Here is an 8,826-nt window from a genome sequence, read left to right on the forward strand (position 1 = left end):
TGGTACTCATGCACAGGATTTTGCTGAAGGCTGGGGAAAACAGACTAATGGGAAGTGGCGGCAAACTTGTCCCTACAGGATCCACAAAACAAAAGGAAAAAAAAGGCAATAGTCACAGAGATTAAAAGTAGTCAAGTTTTCCTGGCTTGAAATTTCAAAGAGAACTGGAAGAGGCGCAACTGCTGTCTGGGGCACAGGAGTCGAGACGCCATCTTAGAAGCGTCAATCAAAAAGTGAAGCTGTGAAAAAGGTACGATCTTTTAAAGCGCATCATCGATGTTGTACTCTTCTTGGGAGAACGTGGTCTTGCATTTCTGGTTCATCCCATTGAATTGGTAATTCAAGCAATGGAAACGTTTTATGAGTCATTGAACTGGTCTCCAGGTGGGACCCCATCCTTCAGGAATATGCGCTAAGTGTAGAGGAGTCACAGAAAAAGAGTGAGCAGCTTCAAGTTCATTATATGTCCCCTGACTCACAAAATGAATTTATTGCAGAGTGCTTGAATCTTGTGAAACATCACATTTTGCTTGAGAGGCAATCTGCAAAGTACTTTGCAGTAATAGTAGATGCCACACCAGATTCCTCCCATATTGAACAAACAACATTACTTTTGAGATACGTACTTTTAAAAGAAACACAGTGTGAGATTCAAGAAAGATTTCTCAAGTTTGCAGATTGTAGCAACAAAAGAGGGGAAGAAATTGCTCAGTTGATAACTGATACATTGAAAGAATATGCTATTCCTCTCAGTGATTGTAGAGCTCTAGCCTATGACAATAGGGCAAATATGGCTGGAAAATACAACGGCGCACAAGCAAAAATACAAGAACAATGCTCGATAGCAATTTTTTCGCCTTATGTTGTCACACACTCAACTTATGTGGAAATGATGCTGAATGCATACCTGAAGTAATAACCCTTTTCGGAACAATTCAAATTGTGTACTACCTGTTCAGTTCCAGTCCTAAGCGGTGGAAATTAGTACAAAACCGTATTGGTGGTTCTCTTCATGGTAGGTCTAAAACAAGATGGTCAAGCCTTTTGCAGCTCACTTGATATGATATGATATGATATGTCATTTATTGTCACTATACATGTACAATGAAATTAAAAGCTGCTCGTACTCAGTACATACATATAATTTAGTACAAAAAACAAGAAACAGAAAACAAAAACAAGGGAGAAGGGGTGGGGGGGAGGGATAGGTGCACAATTCTGCGGTGCTATATACATATATACAGATGGAAGTCCGGGTGTTGGGCTGTGAAGTCAGTGCATGTGTGAATTTGAATTAAGAATAGTTATAATTTTCGGAAAACAGCTATTCCTGAGTCTATTTGTCCTGGATTTGATGCACCTATAGCACCTTCCAGTGGGCAGCAGGTCGAACAGTCCAAACGCAGGATGGGAGCTGTCTTTGATGATCTTCTTTGCCCTGCTAAGGCAGCGGGAGGTGTAGATATCCATCACGGAGGGGAGAGGGCAACCAATGATCTTCTGTGCTGTCCTAGTTACCCTCTGAAGCCTCTCCCTGTCTGCCATGGTGCAGCTGCCATACCATGCTGTAATGCAGTATGTCAGCAGGCTCTCGATGGACGAGCGGTAGAAGGTCAGCAGCAGGTTAGAGTCCAGGTTGTGCTTCCTGAGGACCCTCAGGAAGTGCAGCCGCTGCTGAGCCTTCTTGATGACCGCTGTCATTCAATGCCTGGCATTCAATTAGCACTGGAGGACCTAGAACTAAATTTGACGTTCAAAACAAGAAATTACATCCATGGAATTTTATTATATGTGACATCTTTTGCCTGTGTGCTAATGTCAGCTGTGTGGTACAAAATATTAGCTGGCATAGATATTTGCAACAAGGTCATCCAAGCTAGAGATGCCACACTAGATGTTGAAGTAGCAAACATAGAAACACTCCTCACAGAATTGACAAAAGTTCGAAACAACTGGAAATCCATGTGGAATGAACCTAAATCGGTTGCGTCAGGACTAAAAATAGAAATAAAACTCTCCCTTAGATGTGGTGGAGTTAGGCGCAAGAGGGCAAGGCCGCATGATGACAGCACACCAAATGCTAACTTGGAGGAAATGAATGACACAGATGATACGCCGGAAGAGGCCTACTTCAGAAAGTGTGTGTTTTAAGTTTTGGTAGACAATGTTATAGCAGGATTAACTGTCCGCTTCAATGTTGTTAAGCAGTTGGCAGAAATTTTTAATTTCTTGTGGAAATATCTCACCATGTCTGAAAGTGTTGTGGAGAAAAAAGCGTTATCTTTACCAGAGCAATACCCTGCTGACCTTTAATGGTGATGATTTTGGAAAATAATGCAACATTTACCCTCAGTACATAAAGCAAATTTTGTAAATGCACAGTTAAAGTCATTAGATCTGTTGAACTTGTTCAAAGAGCACAGACCTGGTGACCTGTTTCCAAATATTTATGTTAGCTTAAGAATACTATTAACAATTCCAGCAACAGTAGCTTCTGTAGAGAGGTCATTTATCAAACTCAAGCTGATTAAGAATTATTTAAGGTCTACAATGTCTCAGGAACGTCTTGTGGATTTGGCCAGGCTAAGTAGTGAATCAAACATTGCCAGAACAATACATTTTCATGCTGTGATTCAAAATGTTTCACAAAAAAAAGGCCAGGAAAGCTCTTTATTTAAAGTAAATACTAAGCCTATCTACCTTTTATTACTTTTTACTAATAATTATGTTTTCTGATGATCTGGTCTGCATTGAAATATAAAAGGTAGACAAAAATGCTGGAGAAACTCAGCGGGTGCGGCAGCATCTATGGAGCGAAGGAAATAGGCAACGTTTTGGGCCGAAACCCTTCTTCAGACTTCTTCCTGCCCCCCCCACCCTGCATCAGTCTGAAGAAGGGTTTTGGCCCAAAACGTTGCCTATTTCCTTCGTTCCACAGATGCTGCCGCACCCGCTGAGTTTCTCCAAGATTTTTGTCTACCTTCAATTTTCCAGCATCTGCAGTTCCTTCTTGAAATATAAAAGGATGTTTCAATGTGAATTCTTTCTCCTTATCTGTATTGTAGCATAAACAAAGATGCTTAAAACAAATGTGCTTTCTTCTCTCTGATCCTTTTATTTTATTTATTTATCATGGAGGAGCATAAGGCCTCAAATGCAGAAAATCAACAGAGCGCTCCATTCCACCCCTCTCTCATCATCCGTACCATTTTTGGCCTTACAGGCTATAGCTCATGGCATAAAACCGTAGTGGATAAAAACAGAATGACTAATGGAGAAGGGAAGGGGGCCCGAATGAAACGTTATACCCACTGATAAAATTCCTCTCAGAGGCCCTAGCCACAACCAAGGCAGCCGCACAGGTCCTCCAGGTTCATAGAAACATAGAAAATACGTGCAGGAGAAGGCCATTCGGCCCTTTGGCCCTTGTGATCATGGCTGATCGTCCCGTATCAATAACCCGTGCCTGCCTTCTCCCCATATCCTTTGACTCCACTAGCCCCCAGAACTCTATCTAACTCTCTCTTAAATCCATTCAGTGACTTGGCCTCCACTGCCCTCTGTGGCAGGGAATTCCATAAATTCACAACTCTCTGGGTGAAAACGTTTTTTCTCACCTCAGTCTTAAATTACCTCCCCTTTATTCTAAGACGGTGGCCCCTGGTTCTGGACTCGCCCAACATTGGGAACATTTTTCCAGCATCTAGCTTGTCCAGTCCTTTTATAATTTTATATGTTTCTATAAGATATCCCCTCATCCTTCTAAACTCCAGTGAATACAAGCCTAGTCTTTTCAATCTGGGGGGGCAAGTAGCACCTTATCTCCTGCTGGGTTCCTCATGGGGAACCGGGCCCCAAGAGGAGCAGCCGAAACAGCTGAAGCAGCCCCCTTTACTTTGCATAGCTCCTGGAAGGCCCCGATCCCCAAGAACACTGACCCTGCATGGTACCAGGCGCTACACTTTAAACAAAGCACTTAAACAAAATGCCAGACATGCACAGACAATCCAAATGGCACGAGGCCAAGTCCACACACAAAAACAAATATGGAACAATTTGAGGGAGAAGGCGAGTGGTGTTGCCTCGATCGTCGATAATGGCAGCTCCCACGAAAACTGCTGCGTCACCACCTCTACGCCCTTCTATCTCTGCTCTCCTGCGTTCCCTGGCGAGCTGCAGACTTTCGCAGGCAATCCCAGCTGGCCTCCGCAGCTCCTGCAGCAACGAAAGGGATTTGCTTGCAGTTGTTGTGGTTGGAAGCCACCTATCTCCGCCGGTCTTGCCGAGAGAAAGGTGGCTCCTCCAGCTCCAAGTTCCAAGGCCGCAGAAAAAGGTCAAGATGGTGCGGAAAACCTCCCACACCACACGAAAGCCAGACCGGCCCGGCAGCAACGACGAAGCAGTAAGTGGGGTTGTTCCGGGGCAGATGTTGAAGTCCAGAAAGTTGTTCTCCCCCCTTTTGGTGTGCCACAGTTTCCTGGCAGGTTGCCAGCCACAGTAGTGGGAGCTGCGCAGTTTGTTGGTAATACTGCTTGCAGTCCCCAAAACACGTAGAAACTTTTAAAACAATTCTCTGCAGCGTTGCAGCGATACACAGAGATGTTTAATGTACTGCTGTACCTCCTCTGATTTCCAAAAAAAAGATGATTATACTCACTAGTTTGGAATGGAGCTCTGCAGCACCACACTTCCTCGAGTATGATGGTGTAAAAAGCTGAACTTTAGTCTAAGAACAACAGCTTGACATAAGTGTTTTTATTGGCCAAGTGGTCCATTGCAGAGTGGAGAGCCAGTGAGATCACATCCTCTGTTGACCTGTTGTGGTGGTAGGCAAGTTGTATCAAGTCCTGATTCTCATTGAGGAAGGAGTTGATCTGTGCTATGACTAACTCTCAAAGCACTTCATCATCAAATACTTCAGCCTTTCAGTAATCATTGAGGCACATCACCCTATAATTCTTGGACTCCAATATTATTGATGCCCTTGGAAAGCAGGTGGGAACCTCAGATCTCAGCAAAAAGAGTTTTGAAGATGTCCACAAAATCACCAGCCAGTTGTCTGCACAGGTTTTAAGAACTTGACCAGGTATTCTTGAACTACCCCCTGATTTGTAGGAAGTGATAGCTGCCAAACATCTGCCTTATCCTCCAGTTTGGAGCAGAAGCCCCTGTTAACCTTTTTGATGGCCTTCTCAAGGTCATATCTGGACTTCTTGTATAGCTCGGTATCGCCTGACTTGAATGCCCAAGATCTGGTCCTGAGAAGAAGCACCGCTTTTCAAAAGTATAGTGTAGTCTGAAAGTACACAATCCCCACCCTACAATAGAAAAAGCTCATTGAGGATAAGGTAGTCGATCAAAATATATCAAAATTGAAGAGCTGTTTCTCCTCACTTGGTATCAATTTTTTCTTAACGTATCTTATAAAATCTCTATGAGTTCTTCTGCCAGATCTACGTCATGCCCCATTTTTATCCTACTGATTTCCTTCCGAAAACTTAATGACACAAACTTTCAAGGAAAATTATAATTTTTTTCTATTCAGTAAGAGAAAAAAAAAACTGGGCTCAAAGGGATTTGAACCTGGGATCTCTCGCATTTTAAGACTTGATAGATCTAAACCTGGGATCTCTCGCATTTTAAGACTTGATAGATCCCTAAGCGGGAATCATGCCCCTAGACCAATGAGCCCTTCTCCAGATGTTCAGTTACATTTTCTCTCCAAGAATGCACACATTTCTGAGGCTTTTGTACAAACAGCAATTGTAAAGGGGGAAAGCTTAGGTTGCAGAACCACAGTTTCCATGTAGCGTCAGCACACAGAAGTACAAGTCTTGGTGCTCTCCTTATTCGGAACTCAAACGTCAGACAACAATGACCAAGATGCTCTGCTACATTGATGAAGAATGGCTCCACAACTGTACATTTAGAGCAAGACAACTGTGTCTCTCTGTGTATGGATACCATGCAGAGAAGTTATGTACTTCTGAATACTTTTAAAGTGCAGGAAAGCTGAATGTTTTCGTGTACTTATCCAATGCTATATTTTTATGGATTTCAGAGTATTTTTGCAGTGCGTAATACTGTCCAAAACAATTTTATTTTTGTGTTTATCTGGGTCATTAATGTTCCCATGTAGATGACGTGTTCAGAAAGGTTGTGTATTTCAATACATTTATATACTAGCTTGCTGCTTTTTTCTGTGTATATATAAGGTACATTATAGTTGTATTTATACTGTCTGAGATAACTCTGCTCCGATGCTATCAGGCAATATTAGTGAATGATGTTTCTCTCTATTCATCCTGCAGAGAATGGCTTTGTGTTTCTGTTCATTTACATTGCATTACATCTTACACGCAATTGCCCACAGTATCACACCTGACAATCAATATCAAAGCTTTATGTTTCACAACTCTGGAGTGCTCCACTCTTAACAATGATGCCTTCTCACCTGGTCTACACATGAACACTGCTCCCCATGGATAGCTGATGGTGTCAGGAACAAAAATCTTTGTTAATTTACCCAATTGCCTTATATGAATGAGATTAATTTTGGGAACCTAACTTCCAGCTGGTTTTGATCAGCCAATTCATTCCAATTAAAGTTTATTATTTCCTCATTCGCGAGTCTCTGGTATATTTAATCCAGATGAAGAGAAACATATGTTTGCTTCTGGAGGATTGCCAGCGTAATCTAAGCCTCCACCTCTTTTTCCCCATTGCAAAGTCGCAGAGACGTGGCAGTTTGGAGATATTACAAATCCTAATTTTTTTTAATTGAAGTTGACTTATTGGCTTAGGGGTATGATTTTCACTTGGGGGAAAAAAGTAATTCTAATGTTTAGAAGGTCCCGAGTTCAAATCCCTGTTAAGCCATTTGTTTTTGTCTTTTTTAAATAATTTCTTACTAACTTATTATTTATTCCATTTAGATATCAAACCCATTTTATTCCCTTTCTTGTATTTCAGACCTGCAAATATTGTCAAAGTTGTCAGTCTTCATCAGAAAGCTACAATTTCAGTTATTTTATTGTGAAGGGTATCACAACCTATTCCTGATACTGTTTGTTGTGGGCTTCTGTCTACTTCACTTCAGAGATATGCACACAATTTGAATGGACGTTCCCAACAGAGGGCAGATATTCTCCAAACATTTTCATCAATGTGTGGCAGTGTAAGCAGATATAATATTAGATGGTATTCTGGGCACATGGATATGTAGGGAATGGAAGGACGGATCAGGTGTAGGCAGATTAGTTTAACTTAGCATATTTGGCACAGACATTGTGGTGTACTGTACTATGTGCTATACTCCTACATGTTCTTTATGCTTTGGTCTCCTCAAATTGTCAGAGTGACACCACCTGCACACTGAAGGCACAGAACCTTAATATTCTGCTGGGGTAGCTTACAACCCCAAAAGAATGAAGTTTTCCAATTTCAAATAATAGTTCCTCGCTTCCCATGCCACCCCCATCCACCACCGTTTCTCCCATCTCTCTACTAATTTCCTCTCCTTCACACATCTCCCATCCCCGAATCCATTTCCCTTTTAGTTACTATCTATCCCTTCCATCTCCTCCCTCCAGCTTTACATCTTACTCCTCTTTATCTACACCCTTTTGTCTCACCTCTACCTTTCATCACTTACTCCACCCTAGTCAAAACCCCCTCACATGTATCCACCAATCACTTGCAGGCTTTGTCCCATCCCTACCTATTTTCCAGTGTTTCCCTTCCAACTCTTATTTAATTTAAATACAGCACAGAAACAGGCCTTTTGGCCCACCGAGTCCGCACTGCCCAGCAATCCCCGCACATTAACACTATCCCACACACTAGGGACAATTGACACATACACCAAGCTAATTAACCTACAAATCTGTAAGTCTTGAGTGTGGGAGAAAACCAAAGATCTGAGAAAACCCACGTGGTCATGGGGAGAACGTACAAACTCCATACAGACAGCACCCGTAGTCAGGATCGAACTCTGGTCTCTGGCACTCCAAGTGCTGTAAGGCAGCAACTCTACCACTGTGGCCACCCTAGTCTGAAGGGCTCAACCCAAATGTTGTCTGTTCACTCCCTTCACAGATGCTGCCTGACCCTCAAGAGTGTTTTATTGTCATATGTCCCAGGTGGAATATTGAAATTCTTACTTGCAGCATCACAACAGAATATGTAAAATTGTACACTGTAAACAATATAATAAACAAGAAAAAAGTTCAGTGTGTATACAGGCACTGATTATGAGGGGAATAGATAGGGTGAATGCACAGAATTTTTCATCCAGAGTAGAGGAATTATGAACATGAAGACATAGCTTTAAGGTGAGAGGGGAGGATTTAATAGGAACCCGAGAGGCAACTCTTTTCACACAGAGCGTGGTGGGCATATGGAACGAGCTGCCAGAGGTTGTTGAGGCAGGTACTGCATTTAAAAGACATTTGGACAGGTACATGATATGAAAAGTTTAGAGGTATGAGCCAAACACAGGCAAGAGGGACTAGTGTAGATTGGGCATTTTGTTCAGTAGGCCGAAGGAAGATTCCATGCTATGCGACTCGGAGATCTCTTACATTTCCAGAACAATGGAATAACAAAGGGTGAAATTTAAGAATAAAGGCTATTAACCTATGCCTTATTCTTGTCTTTAAATCTCTGCACAGATGAATCCAAGGAAAATTTTAAATGTCTTCACAATCAAAACTGAAAAATTAAACTTTATCACCATACTTGTGAATCTCTGTGTCAAGTAATTTACACTGTGTCAGCTGGAAGCTCTTCAATTGAGAGTTTGCTCATTTGGGGAAGCGATTGACC

The sequence above is a fragment of the Leucoraja erinacea genome, chromosome 22 (assembly GCF_028641065.1).
Source record: "Leucoraja erinacea ecotype New England chromosome 22, Leri_hhj_1, whole genome shotgun sequence".
NCBI classification, from domain to species: Eukaryota; Metazoa; Chordata; class Chondrichthyes; order Rajiformes; family Rajidae; genus Leucoraja; species Leucoraja erinaceus.